The sequence below is a fragment of the Dreissena polymorpha genome, chromosome 2, assembly GCF_020536995.1.
Source record: "Dreissena polymorpha isolate Duluth1 chromosome 2, UMN_Dpol_1.0, whole genome shotgun sequence".
Lineage (NCBI taxonomy): Eukaryota > Metazoa > Mollusca > Bivalvia > Myida > Dreissenidae > Dreissena > Dreissena polymorpha.
The window spans coordinates 60,940,574-60,959,522 of NC_068356.1; the positions used below are offsets into that span (position 1 = coordinate 60,940,574).

At 35.1% G+C, this 18,949-nt stretch overlaps 1 long non-coding RNA gene across 1 annotated transcript in view; it reads right to left on the minus strand.

The window, feature by feature from the left end:
- LOC127867252 (uncharacterized) overlaps positions 1 to 18,400 on the minus strand; it is a 133,888-nt gene extending 115,488 nt beyond the window's left edge. The window contains exons 1-2 of the long non-coding RNA XR_008043403.1: positions 18,288 to 18,400; positions 16,708 to 16,852 (exon numbers count right to left, since the gene is read on the minus strand). This is a non-coding gene — a long non-coding RNA (uncharacterized LOC127867252). The remainder of the gene's footprint in view (positions 1 to 16,707; positions 16,853 to 18,287) is intronic.
- Between the last annotated feature and the right edge of the window lie 549 nt (positions 18,401 to 18,949).

The following is an 18,949-nucleotide window of genomic DNA, read 5'->3' on the forward strand; positions in this document are numbered from 1 at the left end:
CAAGTTTGACGATGAGCAAAATCACACAATCAATGCCATAATTATTGCCCTGAGATTGTCCAAATTTTCATTATATTATACAAAATCCTTATAAGCAAAGTTTGATGTTTGATAAGGGGGGTCAACTCAAAATATAGGTCACCATTTCAAATCTTACAAAAACAAAAACACTCCCTACGCCAGAGTTTTGGTTCAATAATGACGAAACTTGACCAGAATGTTTGTCTGGTCCATATCTAGGCCATGTTTGACAAAAGGTAAAGATTTAATGAACCGACTCCTCTCAGGTGAGCGAACTAGGGCCATCTTGGCCCTCTTGTTTGAGTCCCCAGAGTGTGCCATAGAGTAACCTACTAACAAGTGAACTCGAGAAGGATGGGCGTATTTCTTAGTATAGCTGCAAATTACATATAATTCCTTTTTACTTTAATATTGTACTGTGTGTGTGGTATTGTGCTCTGGAGGGGGCAGACCGAGTACCCGTAGAAAACACTACTTGTCCGGTATAACTATCAACCAAGCTCACATGTATCCGTCGGAATCTGTGATTGAACACGAATCGCCTTGGTGGGAACCTCGTCTACCAAACCTTGTTCTAATCTTTCATCCTTGCACAAATCGACTTCGCTTATAATTGCCTTTAAGAAAAGGAATGGTTATGGGGGTCTCTAGTGCAAAATATTGCATTTATTTTCGCTTTAAGATGTCGCTTTTACATTGAATTATATTGGGAAACTATTTAGTATATTGTGACCTTCAGTGACAACTAATCCGGGGAGATCACTGTTAAGAACTTTTCTTAATGGTGTTCTTTTTAGACCTAACTCTTTGTTTTATTTGCAATTTAACGGTAAAACGATCGTGTGATATTCAGGAATTAATATCCTTGAGTAATTTGTTATTTTTGTTTTTGATAAAACAAGGACATTATGACCAAACAATTATACTATGTTTTATGCTTGCGTTTCGGACGGTATATAATTCGGAAGTTGATTCCATTTAAAACCAGTGTCGAATAGTAGTGATTTCAGAATTTGAAATTGATAATAATTTGTAATTTATTTGTAAATTTATTTCAGAATACTTGATCATACATATAGCACCACAGAAAATTGTGTTTTACTGTTACATTATTCATAGGCAGCGTACTGGGGCCAACACTTTTTTGATATACATCAATGACATTGACCACATGATTGAAAGCACTATCCGACTGTTCGCTGATAACGCAAAGTTGTTCAACTCAACTGAAGTGCCCTTGGACAATGACCAAATTCAGAGAGATACTCAGATAGACTTTCCCAGTGGAGTGTTACATGGTTACTACAATTCAATACTGCAAAATGTATAGTACTCTTCATTATGGTACAGTCAAGTTACCATTACCGGATCAGTAACATAATTAAGTTGTTCTGATGAAAAGCAATAACTGTTTTGAGACTTCTTTTACACCAGTTTGATTTAATATTAACTTTAACTGATTCAGCACATTATAAGTCTTACTTTTAAACGCAGGCAAAATTCATGCATTAACGGATCAGTTGTAATCATAACGGATCACGTGATCAAAACCACTCAGGGGGCATCTAATGAGCTATTTGAACTGTCGAAACATGAACTGTATTGTTTACATTGACCAAGTTATGGTGCCAGTTATAAATTATATTCATTTTTTTTGTATATACACTTTACGCATGTGTTCTTGTGTGAACTATCTGTTGAAAATTCTAAATAGATCGAAAAGATATGGTCATCTTATAAGCCATGTAAATTGTGTTAATCATATCTAATCATCAATATTAAGCATGGAAAATAAATTAAAACATGAAGATTGAGATCATTAATTGTAAGAATCAACAATATTTGCATATATTTTAGAATAATATATTATAAATACGCAAATTTTTACGCTTTATCCCTTACTGCCCTAATTCTTTATTTCATTTAAGGTGTTGCAAAATCTTAAAAACGAATCAAAACTGAAATGGACTTTTGAAGACAGATATGCTACTAAATGGATTTTAAATTATTGCGTACACTTCTTACATCCAACAGAGTTATAGCATGTGTCCACAAAAAATCTTCAACCTGGATTTTGAAACGAGACGGAAGTCAACGAAGTTGTATATACATGTCAGCAAAACATACCGAAATGTTTGACAAAGAGTAGCTCCGATTACGACTCAATCGATTTGTTTTGTAAGAACATGCCTTGAGGATGTGGTGTGCAAAATATCGTCTAAAACTATTTATCGCGATACGCAATCTTGAACATCAAAGTGATCCGCTATGGGTAATGATCTGGTAATGGTAACTTGGCTGTATACATAACCCAAATATGACTTAATTGTTAGGAGAAGGACCTGATAAAACAGAAATACCTAATAATACTCAAGAATGTGACCTTGGAATACTATTTTCTACTGACTTGAAATTTATTGAGAATATTAATAAATGTATTAACAAAGCAAACAGTATGATTGGGCTGGTGAACCGTGAAAATAACTTTTTATCACATAAATACAAAGCAATTTAGAAAACTCTATAAGGGCTTGATAAGACTGAATCTTGAATATGGAAACTTGATATGGCACCCTAGATTCATAAAAGATATTGAAAGTATAGAGCGGGTACAAAAGAGAGCAACCAAGCTAGTCCATTGTGTGAAACATTTACTGTACCCAGAAAGATTACAAGTTTTGAAGATTCCAACATTAGCATATCCTCGTTTTCGTGGGGACATGATTGAGGTCTATAAGCTGTTGCATGGCAAAGAAGATATTGAGTACACTAAGTTTTTTTTATCTTAATCCTAATACAACAAGAGGACACTCACTTAAACTTAAGAAAAAGTATTTTTCTCTCAGAGGGTAATCACACCATAGAACCTTTTAACAGATGAAATCGTAACAGCGCCATCACTGAATACTTTTAAAAAGACGATTGGACATATTTATGAAAGACTAATTATACACAGTAATACTGGATAGAACCTGGGTCCCTGACCATGAGGGGGCTATTAGAGGCTGAGCCAGCCTGCAGCCCTAACCGGATATGTATGTATGTATATTTAGGGTTTTCATCACAGGCACTCGGCATTAGTTGCTCCCCCAGCTGATACGGTAACCCCCTCCTAAAACCCTCAAAATTGTCCATTTGGGTAACAAAATATCAAAATAAAACAAAAATATTTAATTTTTCTTCTTTATAATAAATATATATATACATCTATATAGACCCTTGCAATGATGATTTCAGCACACCAGCCAATATCATAAGATCACTACTCCATCAATTTTCAACTGATTGGCAAAATCTCGGTATCGAACAACGCAGAAGACTTCATTCTAAATAAATAAATCGGTGCCTTTTCGCGTACCATTCAGTCTATCATAAAGCGGTCATCAAACTGCAAACTTGCAAAAAACATTTCTTTGAATCGATCTGGCTACCACGAAAATACATTGCAAGCTAGCATAATTTGGTTGGACAGTCATTCACATTGAATTCGTATAACAAATGTCTGTATATTTGTCCGTATAACAAATGGACAATTTTGAGGGTAGTAGCTGGTCAGGGAGAGCAACTAATGCCAACTTCCTGTGGATTTCATAACAGCATTTTTCTCTTTTGGTAAAAATGTTAAGTAGATAGATCATAACTTAATTGTTTTGTTATTTAAGTAGCTTGTATATTTTAAAAGCAACTGTTTGAAGTCATTACTGAAGGCTGGAAATTTGCTCTTCAAATTATAATCATCAATTTATACTCTAACCCTGTATTCTAGCAGGTCAGCTATTCTGGCGATATTTCATGTATGCTCCCTGGCTATTGTTTACCAATAAACACTCGCGACCTACTTGTTAAATCTGAAAGAAAACATCTCTCTCTGCCAATATCAATTGATTCTTGGTAATGAGTGCCCTTACATGATGGAATCCATCTTTTGAAGCCCAAATCAACAACAAAACCATCTTAAATAAATTTTCCCATTCAACTCCTTCACTTAAAAAAAAAATGTGTACATCTGCTTGCAAGTGCTTGGGTCAGACATAATTAATATTGTTAAATCTCTTGGGGTTGCACACAGTCACCACTTATTTATTTTGATTTTATTTGTGGTGAAACTTACATTTTTTGCATTGAAATAATTTGATCAGTGCTTCCAAATAAACAAGATATTTATTTATTTTTGTGTCATTAATTTCGAATGATTTAAATTGATATCAACTTCATGGATTGTTTCTTTTGATGGTGATTCAGATCTTTTTTGCTGATGGTGTATCAGATCTTTTTATTCCCCCCTTTGAAGAAGAGGGGGTATATTGTATATTATATTATATTGGTATATTGTTTTGCACATGTCGGTCGGTCCATCGGTCAGTCGGTCGGTCCGTCCACCAGATGGTTTCCGGATGATAACTCAAGAACGCTTAGGCTTAGGATCATGAATAGTCATAGGTACATTGATCATGACTGGCAGATGACCCCAATTGATTTTTAGGTAACTAGGTTAAAGGTCAAGGTCACAGTGACTTGAAATCGTAAAATGTTTTACGGATGATAACTCAAGAATGCTAACGCCTAGGATCATGAAACTTCATAGCTACATTGAACATGACCGGATGATGACCCCTTTTGATTTTCAGGTCACTAGGTCAAAGGTCAACGTCACAGTGACTCGAAATAGTAAAATAGTTTCCGGATGATAAATCCAAGAATGCTTACGCCAAGGATCATGAAACTTTATAGGTACATTGATCATGACTGGCAAATGACCCCTATTGGTTTTCAGGTCACTAGGTCAAAGGTCAAGGTCACAGTGACTCGAAATAGTAAAATGGTTTCCGGATGATAACTCAAGAATGCTTACGCCTAGGATCATGAAACTTCATAGGTACATTGATCATGCCTGGCAGATGACCCCTATTGATTTTCAGGTCACTAGGTCAAAGGTCAAGCTCACAGTGATTCAAAACAGTAAAATGGTTTCCGGATGGTAACTCAGGAATGCTTACGCCTAGGATCATGAAACTTCATAGGTACATTGATCATGACTGGCAGATGACCCGTATTGATTTTCAGGTCACAAGGTCAAGGGTCAAGGTCACAGTGACAAAAACGTATTCACACAATGGCTGCCACTACAACTCACAGCCCATATGGGGGGCATGCATGTTTTACAAACAAACATGTTTTATTAATGTTTAACTTAAATTTAGTCCTATCCTCCTATTTACCACGGAAATACCTAATGTGATAATAGACAAGAATGAAGGACAGTAGTGGGTTTTTTTTGCTGTGACTAAGGTCAAAATGTAGGGTTTTTCATTGTACATAAGTACTTCTAAATTGGAGAAAAAGCAAATATGATTCAGATTTGTCTATTTAATATATAATCCAATGTATAAGCATGGTTTTAGACACAAATGATAATTCTTTAGTACCACTAGCATATCGGTTTTCAGACAGGTTACTTTAAAGTCTACCATGTCACAACATATGAAGTCCTCATATTTCCAAATCGTTTGTGATTGTTTGATGCTGAACATTTGTGGGTGAATTGTTCTTTGGTAAATCTCTCTTAAGAGAGAACGCTCGATCATGGTATATTGCACAATGCTGCATGAGCTGTGTCCATTTACAGGTTTGTTGTAAGCTCTTGCACAAGCTGTTAATAGATACAATTGAAATACTTCCAAAGTTATTGCTGTTAGCGAACATGTGCAATGTTTTTATGCAGCATAAGTTTCAAAGGACTGACAGATACTGTATTTAAGATAGATAGAAATTTATGTTAACATTATACCTATGAAATACAATTTAACAAACATTTCTTCCACTATTTCAGGACGCCTCATTGCCAGTCTGAAGTGTTGCAAATAGGGAATCTCCCCTAGATACCACACAGTTGTGACATTCGGAGGGAAACTGTTATGGTCACTTCTTCTCAACGCTGCACTTGAAGTCATGATGCAAGGATTTTACTGGCGGATTTCTACAGAGTCTTGTAAATTTATGGTCACAAAACATTGTACCTAAACAAATTGGCTTAAAAGGGATCTTTTCACGCTTTGGTAAATTGACAAAATTGAAAAAAGTTGTTTCAGATTCGCAAATTTTCGTTTTAGTTATGATATTTGTGAGGAAACAGTAATACTGAACATTTACCATGGTCTAATAGAGCCATTATATGCATCTTTTGACGATTTTAAAACCTAAAAATTATAAAGCGTTGCAACGCGAAACGATTGAATAATTTGGAGAGTTCTGTTTTTGTCGTTAAATTTTGTGAAACTACAAAGATTGCTTATATAAGGTATAAAATACGTTCAGCATGTGTACTCGGCGTAATAGCTCAGTAGGCTAAAGCGTTTTTACTTCAGGACTCTGGCAGGTCTCCGGGGGTCACTGGTTCGAAACCTGGTCCGGGCAATGTTCTTTTCCTTTTTTTAATTTTATTCTTGATTTTTTACTGGAGCTTTTACGATCCAATGTTTACATTTATCGATATAAAACATTTAATGAATAAGTTAAAAAATGCCAAAATCTGTGAAAAGGCCCCTTTAAACAGCATATTAGTATGTCATCTGACATCCAATCAACCTCACATGTGCCAAGACTGGTCATTAAACCCGTGTCCTATAGGTGTTACCGTGAGTAGCCCTTATACAAACCTATTTATCAAAATAATCTACAAAACGTTTGACATTGTCTCAGTAAAATATTAACCTTAATAACTCCCAACAATGAAGCAATAAAGACACAATGGTTGTTTTAAAGCTGTTGTTTTAGCTTTATAAAAAATATCTTCAGTTTTTATGTCCCCCACTATATATTGTTTTTGCCCTGTCTGTTGGTCTGTTGGTTGGTTGGTCTGCTGGTTGGTTGGTTGGTTGGTTTGCGCCAACTTTAACTTTTGCAATAACTTTTGAAATATTTTAGATAGGAACTTGATATTTGGCATGCATATGTATCTCATGGAGCTGCACATTTTGAGTGGTGAAAGGTCAAGGTCAAGGCCATCCTTCAAGGTCAAAGGTCAAATATATGGGTCAAAATCACTCATTTAATGTACACTTTTGCAGTATTTCAATATTCAAGATAGCAACTTGATATTTGGCATGCATGTGTATAATGGAGCTGCACGATTTGAGTGGTGAAAGGTCAAGGTCATCTTTCAAGGTCAGATGTCAAATATATGTGGCCAAAATCGCTCATTTTATGAGTACTTTTGCAATATTGAAGATAGCAACTTGATATTTGGCATGCATGTGTATCTCATGGAGCTGCACATTTTGAGTGGTGAAAGGTCAAGGTCATCTTTCAAGGTCAGAGGTCAAATATATGTGGCCCAAATCGCTAATTTTATGAATACTTTTGCAATATTGAAAATAGCAACTTGATATTCGGCATGCTTGGTATCTCATTGAGCTGCACATTTTGAGTGGTGAAAGGTCAAGGTCAAGGTCATCCTTCAAGGTCAAATATATGGGTCAAAATTGCTCATGTAATGTCACTTCTGCAATATTGAAGCTAGCAATTTTATATTTGAAATGCATGTGTACACACATGTATCTCATGGAGCTGCACATTTTGAGTGATAAAGGGTCAAGGTCAAGGTCATCCTACAAGGTCAAACGTCATATAGGGGGACATTGTGTTTCACAAACACATCTTGTTGGCACTTGGCAGATGATGATAATAATAATATTCCTAAATTGCAATTAAATTTTCCTTTTTATACTTCTTGACAGGAAATATTATAAGATCACCTTTGGTGGATGGATGGGCAGACAGCTTTCCGCTCTCAAAGTCTTACAGGTTTTATTGAACCTTTATCAAACTTACCCTAAATATGCTAGTCACTTATTACTTGTATACATGTATAACCTATATCCTAACAGATTATTGGGGTTTGGTTATTTCTTGTTTCATTGAGTATGTGTTCAATAAAGAATATTTTAAAGGTTGATGGCCACACATCCAGTTCACAAGTCTTAAAGATGAGCACTAGTTGCCTGTGATAAGAAGTAATCGGTAACGTAAAATTCCAAAGTTATGTTAAGTATTTATACCAATCCTACCTTTGGGTGGAATATTCCTGTTTACATAGATTTTCCTATTTTAACATAAACACAAACAAATCCTTTTTCTTTTTTTTCAAGATGGGCCAGTAAACAATTGTGCAGAAGAAAACAACTTTGAATGTAGTGTTTTGCAAGAGGTAAAAATGTTGTTACCAGTTATTAACATTATTGGCCAGCAAATTTGCAAAATGTTTTTTTCTTTTAACAAGTACCTGTAAATACTTTGAATGTATAACAAATATTACATGACTGTGGTGTTCCAATTGTTTGTATAGCACATGTTTATGGTGTCAGTATACAAACATCCTAACACCACAACAATAAAATATTTCATGTATTGTGTACCTTCTTTGATAAAACACACTTAAACTAATCAATGCAATAACTAATGTACATATTTTGAATGTAAAGCAAACACTATATTTAGTTACAATTATTTCAGTAAGATTGTCTATGTGTATAACTAAATTGTTTTTACAGATGTTCTCATGTGTTTACAGCCAGTAATGCCTTTGAGTGCCTTGCAACCAAAGATGAGTTTATAGATCAGGGGAGGGAACTGTCACCAGAGGAGGCGGAAATACAGAAGGCTGTATTTGGTATGATGAACACATAAGGAACATGTTTTGAATGTTTGATAAACAGTTAAAAATCCGGTTCTTATACATCCCTCAACATTATGTTTTCATACATATTCTGTGTTATTGCTTTCTTAGTCCAACGTTTTTAGCTCCGCTGGCCAAAAGCCAGCGGGGCTTATGTCATGGTCCTGTGTCCGTCGTGTGTGCGTGCATGCGTCCGTGCGTTAATTTTTTCTTTAAACATCTTCTTCTCCTAAACTACTGGTCCAATTCTGATGAAATTTCTCAGGAATGTTCATGTGGTAAACCCCTTTCAAATTCATTCAAATAATGCCCCTGGGGTCAAATTTGACCCTGCCCGGGGGTCAAACAATTGAAAATTTGCTTATATAAGGCCTATTTTGTGCAAACTTTAAAAATCTTCTTGTCCATAACCATTGGACGTAGGGCTACCAAATTTAGTATGTAGTGACATCATATAGTCCTCTACCAATTTGGTTCAAATTATGCCCCTGGGATCAAATTTGACCCTGCTCCGGGGAGTTAAAAAATGAAAATTTGCTTCTATAAGGCCTATTTTGTGCAAACTTTAAATCTTCTTGTCCATAACCATTGTGTCTAGGGCTACCAAATTTCCTATGTAATGACATCTTATAGTCCTCTACCAAGTTTGTTCAAATTATGCCCCTGGGATCAAATTTGACCCTGCCCCGGGGGGGGGGGGGGGTTAAAATCGAAAATTTGCTTATATAAGTCCTGTTATGTGCAAACTTTAAAAATCTTCTTGTCCATAAGCATTGGGCCTAGGGCTACCAAATTTGCTATGTAGTGACATCTTATAGTCCTCTACTAAGTTTGTTCAAATTATGCCCCTGGGGTCAAATTTGACCCTGCCCCGGGGGTTAAAAAATTGAAAATTTGCTTATATAAGGCCTATTTTGTGCAAACTTTTAAAATCTTCTTGTCCATTACCATTGGGCCTAGGGCTACCAAATTTGGTATGTAGTGACATCTTATAGTCCTCTACCAAATTGTTCAAAGTATGCCCCTGGGGTCAAATTTGACCCTGCCCCGGGGGGTCAAAAAATTGAACATTTGCTTATATAAGGCCTATTTTGTGAAAACTTTAAAAATCTAACTGTCCATAACCATTGGGCCAAGGGCTACCAAATTTGGTATGTAGTGACATCTTATAGTCCTCTACCAAGTTTGTTCAAATTAGGCCCCTGGGGTCAAATTTGACCCTGCCTCGAGGGGTAAAAAAATTGAAAATTTGCTTATATAAGGCCTTTTTTGTGAAAACTTAAAAAATCTTTACGTCCATAACCATTGGGCCTAAGGCTACCAAATTTGGTATGTAGTGACATCTAATAGTCCTCTACCAAGTTTGTTCAAATTATGCCCCTGGGGTCAAATTAAACCTGCCCTGGGGGGTCAAAAAATCGAAAATTTGCTTATATTAGGCCTATTTTGTGCAAGCTTTAAAAATCTTCTTGTCCATAACCGTATGGCATAGGGCTACCAAATTTGGTATGTAATGACATCTTATAGTCCTCTACCAAGTTTGTTCAAATTAAGCCCCTGGGATCAAATTTCACCGTTCCCCAGGGGTCACAAAATTGAACATATGCTTATATTGGGCCCATTTTGTGCAAACTATAAAAATCTTCTTGTCCATAACCATTAGGCCTTTTTCTACGAAATTCTGTAGGTAGTGACATATAATAGTTCTCTACTAAGTTTGTTCAAATTATGCCCCTGGGAAAAAAATTTGACCTTGCCCCAGGGGTCACAAAAATGAACATATGCTTAAATTAGGCCTATTGTGTGCAAACTTTAAAAATCTTGTTCTTAATTATAGAGCCTAGGGCTACTAAATTTGGTATGTAGTGATATCTAATACTCCTCTACCAAATTTGTTCAATTTATTCTCCTGAGCTCAAATTTGACCCAGCCCCGGGGGTCACAAAACTGAACATATGACGTTTACCAGTAGAGATTACTGCGGCTGTTTGGCTGTGACCAACAACAACATCAACATCTTGTAAACATGAGATAAAACCCTGTCATTAAGTGCCATTTTAGGTCAGATGGTGACTACTTACAAAGGCATTGAAGTAAGAACATGTGTTTTGAATGTTTTTCTTACAAACTGAAAAAAGTAGGGTTTTATTTAAATATGTCGAAAGTGACCATATATCTGGATGAAAATATTTTGGATGACATGTTAATTTCATGTCTTTTTTGTAGTGTTTAAACCAGTTTAATAATATATTATTGATTTTACAAAACACAACTTCCATGAACATAATTATATCAAGAAAAGTCAATATATGATACTGCACCGTAAACTCAAACTTTGTATTCAAGAGGTGTTGAAATTAATAAAGTGCGATGTTCTTAACTATGGTATTTGCTGCTTTTTAATTACTAATGATTCATTGTTCCATTTGTGAATCGTGACTCATGAATTGTGGATATGATTGTCAATTGCTCAACAATCCATATATATTTCTGACCATTTTATAATTTTCTTAATATAAGTTATGAATTGATCTTAGAAGTCAAATGTATTACTTAATTAAATACATTTATAAATATAAAGAAATAATCTTTAGATTATCATAATATTCTCAGGCCTGTTGGTCTTAGGGATGTGTGGGTTGATGAGCAATTTCACCTTTTATCACAATTATTTCTACTCTACCTGATCATTTCCTTCATATTCCATTTTAATTTAATTGACGTCTGCAACCTCTTTCAAATTGGGAAAGTCCAAAATATGTCGTTTGGTAAAGGGTTAAGGCATTTTGATTCCTATGGGTCTTGTGAATCTGTTTCAAATCAAATGCGTAGATTTGATCTTCAGCATCTAAAAATATGTTAAATAGAAAGAACGACAATATCTTTTGGAGAGATAAATGTACCTACGTTATAAGCAAAGGACCTGTGCAACAATTCCCGGGCTTTTAAGTCTGTTAAGTTAACACGGTAGTAAGTTTTTCCCATATATAAAAAAGCTCACCCTTCCAACTTTAAGCCTCCAGTGGAAACAGGGATAGAAAGAGAAAGTCACATGCTTGAGTACATTTCAACCCATGCGCATTGCGCGTTTTTTCGCAAAGAAAAAACAATGGAGTGATACAGGGCCATCATGGTCCTCTTGTTCTTTTGATCCAAACCTACTTCATGACAATGTTTCTGGTCACATTGAAGAGATTTGTTCACAGATGGAGGAATGTCTAAACAAATGCCTTAAATTGCTTGATCTAATTTAAACATTGACCTGTGGAGCTCCATTATAATAACAAGAATATTACGAAGAACAAAAAAAATGTTTCATTGAAAGGGCTGAAACCGGTGTCTTTTAGATTTGTCTTAACCACTTGGCTATATGGACTGTAATTGTTTACGCATATTTGAAACTTTAAAATGATGATTATTCATTTAAAAAAATGTATTTTTAGTACGAGCCAACGTAATAAGTGTACATTTGCTCCTTGATGTGCAGTGTTCTGTTATTGTTTAATCTGTTACAAGAAGTTGGAGTGTTACAAGAAGTTGGAGAACTGCAATTTACACAATGTGTAAACAAGACCCTTCAATGTGACTAAAAGCCACAATCCTCTTGGCAAATGTTGACTGTTAAACTGTTTATGCAGTTTGTTGAATAAGAAACTTATTTTGATGACCAGCAGCTGTTAGTTCTTGTAAACCACTTAGATTTTGTTATTGACTAAATTTCGTTTACCATTGAAATTGAAAAGTGTGATTAGGTTAACTAACTGCCATTATATGACTGAAATACTGTTTAATTATTTAAAACATCCACAACAAAACAACCACAAGGCTGTTTGATGAATTGATGGTATGATAATTAGTGGCTCTTTTAATCACGGTTTCTTTTTTTCGTGCGCAGGTCCCTGAATGACCATTGTATCCGGATGTGTGAAAATCTTTCCGTGACTACACTTATGACCCAGGGAATTCCCACTATGTTCACAAGACCCACTCTTGCCAGTCAAATCTTCAAAGCATCTTAAACACGAGCTTCAAAAACACCTTCATATGGATTCCCAAATCATATGGCAAGTCATTCAAAGGGGAACAACTGTTTTAGATTTGTTGACTATTCAGATGAGAATCAACATGATTTATCTCCCTTGGGTGGAAGTTTACCACTGCAATATGCTTCGGAGAATCATGGGATGGAAGGGAATTATGGAAAGGATCTTTCACCAAGGTCAACTGTAACAGACGTGTCTATAGCTACTGGAATCTCCAGACAGACAGAGCTTTTGTTTTGATCAGGTTGTTTTAGTTCATTTGAGCATGTAGTATTCAGATAGTGAGCTATTTGTGTACGGTACTAGTCATTATTTACTTACCCTAGTCTTTTTTGTCAAATTTTTATTTTCTGACACAAACTTACCACGCAAATATTACTGATTGTTTTTTAAAATTTATTAACACTTGTGATGTCCCAGTGCAAAAAAAAATCGAACTATAGGTAAACATAGATAAAATACTTTTGCTTACCTGAGCACACGATGCCCATTGCTACGTTTTGTGATCGCTTTTTGTCATCTGTCCTTCAGTCTGTGGACGCATCTGTCTGGCATGAACTTTTAATTGAAACCGCACCTTAATGTCATGGGAGATTTTCACCTCATATCACTTAAATGATTTGTGGGTGTTCTGCTCTCAAAGATGTTCAAATTGTTCGAGAGCCTGTTTTTTGTGTGTTGGTGAATGAGATGGTTTATAGATCCTCACAGGGTTTACATGAACATGATTTGAACCATTCTACTGTAGAGCCGCAAGGCCTTGAGTTTTCATTGTTAGTAAGTAACATCATTTAGCAATCCTTTACAACTGTTGTTAATATTATAATCCCCATGGTCAACACTCGTTTTGAGAAATTACTTTTGAAATCTCCATTTTAAATACGGAGTACAGATGTTTTCTTATTGTTTTGTAAGAAGCTTGAACCAGAGTCACGTTACTTAAAGGAATAGATGTGTCCTCAGAATCAGTACAGTCCAAGCATTTGTGTTTAGCAGTAACATCCTAAAATTGTCCAAAAAGAATATTCTGCCCTTGCTCATACAGTCAATCTGGAAATTTCCATGTGGGTCAAAGTCCAGTTAGGTTTCAAGACCTCAGGTGAGCATGACATGGCCCTTATGGTTGCTTTCCCATTGATGTTTGACAATGCTTTATTTACATTTTCAAAAAGTAATTAAAAATCTATTTATTTTAATACCTAAATTTAAAGCAGTATGAAATAAAATAACACGATTTTTTGGAGATACACTGTATTACTTGACTAAAATAAAATTGTGTATACAATTGTTCAATTTTATGTGGGATCTGTCAAAATATCCCATATTTTTTAAGTGATGCATAAGAAATATTTGAACTTGATAACACTGTGAACCACCATGCACCATGTTGTTCACTTTTATATGTGAGAATCAACTACATGTAAATGTAGTGTATAATAAATATTTTTTCTATAAGTATAATTTAAATGTAGTTAAATGAGTTTTTCTCTCTGACTAGTTTTTCTTTTGAAACTACTTTCAGGTGCAATATATATATACGTAGTATAGTATTTTCCAAATCCTCTAATTGATAGTATGTTGAAATTGTATGTTTAAAGATTTAAAAAAAGATTCAACGATTGTTTTATTTTGTTGCTTATATGTATGTTAATAATCTTGTATTAATCTTGCTTTGTATAAGTAAAAGTTAAACACATTGGTGAGATGTATATTTGTTTATTCATCTAACTTTTTCAGCATATTTTTATGTTTGAACGGACAATGATAATTTACAGATAGTGTTTCGAATAAATGTTGAATCATTATATTATTGCATATGTATTGTATTTTTTAGTTGTTGCGAATTTATAAGTATTATGCTTTTAGTGACTTTACAGTATTACATTTTAGTTTTCTTACAATCATTGTAAATTAGATCTATGCATTAAGAAAATAACAACATTAATTAAGCATGAGTTTGACTGACGATTTTAACAATTTTGAGTGCAATATTGTCATACTGATGACTACTGATACTATTATTCTAAACATGCATTTAATGACAACCCAGAAATTGATAACTCCTGGATTACCGCCCCTGAATATTCGCACGCACCACCATTACTTGTTTTCAACCTTTAGTTTGGAAATAATTTTTCTCTTTAGTTGAAGTTAGACGTTATTAAATGTGTTGATTTAAAGGGTTATATCAAAGGTACCTCATACCTTATTACATTAAATTTTTTAATCTTTTTTAAAGTTTGTATTTTAAGTGAAATTATGGGCATTTTTCACTGTTGAATTGAGCTGAAAAGAATTAACAGGTCAAAAGAGTTAGTTAAAATGTGGTAACTGACCAAATATCTGCAACTCATCTTGCTAACAGTTGTTTATAAAAAAATATGTTATGTTTGATATTTTACATGACTGTCCCAGTCCTCTAAGCCTAGCGGAACTGTCTTTTTATTAGGATCAGAGTAAGTGTTCGTGTGTTGTATGAAAAGAAATCATTGCAGGAAATTAAAATGATCCGTAAAACAAAATTGTGTCTTTGTGTCGTATGAACGAATCTGCTTAAACTAAATTTAGATTCACATCGTACATGCATGATATACATGTTGGCGAATTTGACTGTTGATATTCAAATGCATTATTTTTCTCTTTCTGTGATATTGTTTTATTATGTTGATGTTGCATTAACAAATATACGTATATATGAAGTGAAAACACCAAAAATAAACAACGGTTGCGATAGACACATATAAACAAAGCATATACTGTTAGATGCGTCTAATGTTACTTTAATTGATGCATTACAAAAAAAGAAAACGAATAATCTAATCGCTCCATGCATCTGAATTCACAAGTAAAACCTTAACTACCAACACACTGCAAATATGAACGTTTAAATATGTTTATGTACATTGATACATTAACCTATTTTTTTATTTTATGAGATTACCTCACGAGTATATTTAACATGTTTAAATTGTCAGGGTTTGTTAAATTGTTCTGATTATAAAACTCTGTATAGTGCACTTAACAAACTGTATATGTATTCAAATAAAACCTTGTTAAAAGAGTATTTGAACTGTTTACTTATTGCTGGTCATTTTACATAAAATTATTCCGACTGTCCTACGCCCACTCTCTTCCATTGAAGTTAGGCAGTTGTTATTTGATGGCAAAAGTATGTGCATTATAAAAGCTAAACAGCTAAACTTTATATGTAAACAAACAAGACATGTGTTTGTCGGAAACACTATGTCCCCTTATGCTTTGATTTTTTTTGTTTTTGACCTTTGACCTTGAAGGATGACCTTGACCTTTCACCACTCAAAATGTGCAGGTCCATGAGATACACATGCATGCCAAATATGAATTTGCTATCTTCAATATTGCAAAAGTTATGGCAAAATGTTAAAGATTTTCATTTTTTTCTCAAATTCAAGGGGAGATAATTCTGGACTTATAACTCCGATATTGCTCATTTTCAATAGGGTTTGACTCATCATTCAGATAAAGACACTGTGCAAGTCGGGAAATGATTGGATGAAAACTGTGGACTTTATTGTGTAAACAAGCCTTATTTCACAATTTTCTCAAATTCAAGGGGAGATAATTCTGGACTTTTTACTCTGATGTAACCCATTTTCGATAGGGTTTGAGTCCTAATTAATATCAACACACAAGATTGAAAAGAATCAGAAGAAAAATGTGGACTTTATTGGATAAACAAGAAAATGTCTAATGCAACACAGACAGACAGAAACCATGCCATCCCATAAGCTCTATTGGCCTATGGCCAGTAGAGCTAACAAAAAATAGACCATATGAAATTGCCTGATACCAATGTAAAAGACAAGTTCCTTTATTGTTTACTGGTAAAATGTACAGAAACAAGGGCTGTTTGTAAAACATGCATGCCCTCATATGGGCTGTCAGTTGCAGTGGCAGCCATTGTGTGAATACGTTTTTTGTCACTGTGACCTTGACCTTTGACCTAGTGACCTGAAAATCAATAGGGGTCATCTGCCAGTCATGATCAATGTACCTATGAAGTTTCATGATCCTAGGCCTAAGCATTCTTGAGTTATTATCCGGAAACCATTTTCTTATTTCGAGTCACTGTGACCTTTGACCTAGTGACCTGAAAATCAATAGGGGTCATCTGCCAGTCATGATCAATGTACCTATGAAGTTTCATGATCCTAGGCCTAAGCATTCTTGAGTTATCAACCGGAAACCATCTGGTGGACTGATTTACCGACCGACATGTGCAAAACAATATACCCCCTCTTCTTCGTTAAAATCTTTGATATTCAAAACGGCGCCTTCTTTAAATGTCACAAGTTAAAAAATATCTTTAATGAATAATACCCATAACAGATTATACAATGGTCTATAATTCATATTCATATTAATGTATACTTGTAAAAATCATAAGGTAATCACAAATATACGTGTGAATTGATTTAGTGCATTGTAAATTTAACAAATCCTATTAATTTCACTTTTGAATTTTCTAGCTTACTACATTATTGGCCTAAATCCTTACAATTAAGCTTCAATGTTGTTAAAAAAATAATCCTGATTAGGACAATTAACTTTCCTCAAGCATGTAATATATACCGTTTACTTTCCTAAACCTTTAAGTTTTAATAATAAATAATCAGACAAGACATCGAAGCTAACAGTACTCGTACAAATATAAACAAAAGGAAATTAACAGGGCAGAAACAAACATGAAACTGTGTAATTAAACATGGACTTTACCTTCTGGTGTGTTTGTTCATTTGCTAATGCCACTGAGATCATCTTCTGTACACCAGACAGAGCAGAGTGTCTCTGTTTCATCCGGATCGCATAAGCTGTTCCCAACACTGGGACGAGGTCTTGGGTCCTTTTACTGTCACCTATCTTATTTCTAGGTAAAGCGATGGCAAGGAGCACCTGAGCAAGGAAACTTTGTTTTTTAACCATTTCGTTTATGATGTTTTCCAATCTTTATTTGATAAAGTTGTCAAATTTTTTCGAGTGCAGTGCACTTCCCTTGTTTGCACACTCTTGTGCCTCCATCGCAGGATCAAATAACACTATATTTCTCAGTTCTTCCCCAAGTGAAGTTATACCCATCATTGTTCTGGCCATCTGCTTTGGTGTAGCATTATCTGAAAAAAGTAAAGGAAACAAGGGCTGTTTGTAAAACATGCATGCCCCCTATATGGGCTGTTGTTGTAGTGGCAGCCAATGTGTGAATACATTTTTTGTCACTGTGACCTTGACCTTTGACCTAGTGACCTGAAAATCAATAGTGGTCATCTGCCAGTCATGATCAATGTACCTATAAAGTTTCATGATCCTAGGCGTTAGCATTCTTGAGTTATCACCCAGAAGCCATTTTACTATTTCAAGTCACTGTGACCTTGACCTTTGACCTAGTGACCTGACAATCTATAGAGATCATCTGCCAGTTGTTATCGATGTACCTATGAAGTTTCATGATCCTAGGCATAAGCATTCTTGAGTTATCATCCTGAAACCATTTTACTGTTTCGAGTCACTGTGACCTTGACCTTTGACCTAGTGACCTGAAAATCAATAGAGGTCATCTACCAGTCATGATCAATGTACCTATGAAGTTTCATGATCCTAGGCTTAAGCATTCTTGAGTTATCATCCGGAAACCGTTTTACTGTTTCGAGTCACTGTGACCTTTGACCTAGTGACCTGAAAATCCATAGGGGGTCATCTGCTAGTCATGATCAATGTACCTATGAAGTTTCATGATCCTAGGTCTAAGCACTCTTGAGTTATCATACGGAAACCGTTTTACTGTTACCAGTCACTGTGACCTTGACCTAGTGACCTGAAAATCAATAGGGGTCATCTGCCAGTTATGATCAATGAACCTATGAAGTTTCATGATCCTAGGCATAAGCGTTCTTGAGTTATCATCCGGAAACCATCTGGTGGACCGACCAACTGATGGACCGAGGGACGGGCCGACAGACATGTGCAAAACAATATACCCCTTCTTCTTCGAAGGGGGGGGGGGGGGGCATAAAAAACAATTAATTGCAATTCTACTTTTTTTGTTTTGTATATTTTGCCAGAGCCCAGACAGGTCCTACTCCTTGTGGTGATATATGTCACCCACCTCTGTATCAAGTGGGGTAGTTGCCAGCTACTAGCAAGGAGTTGGTGTGTACTGTTTAGAAATCCAGGAAAC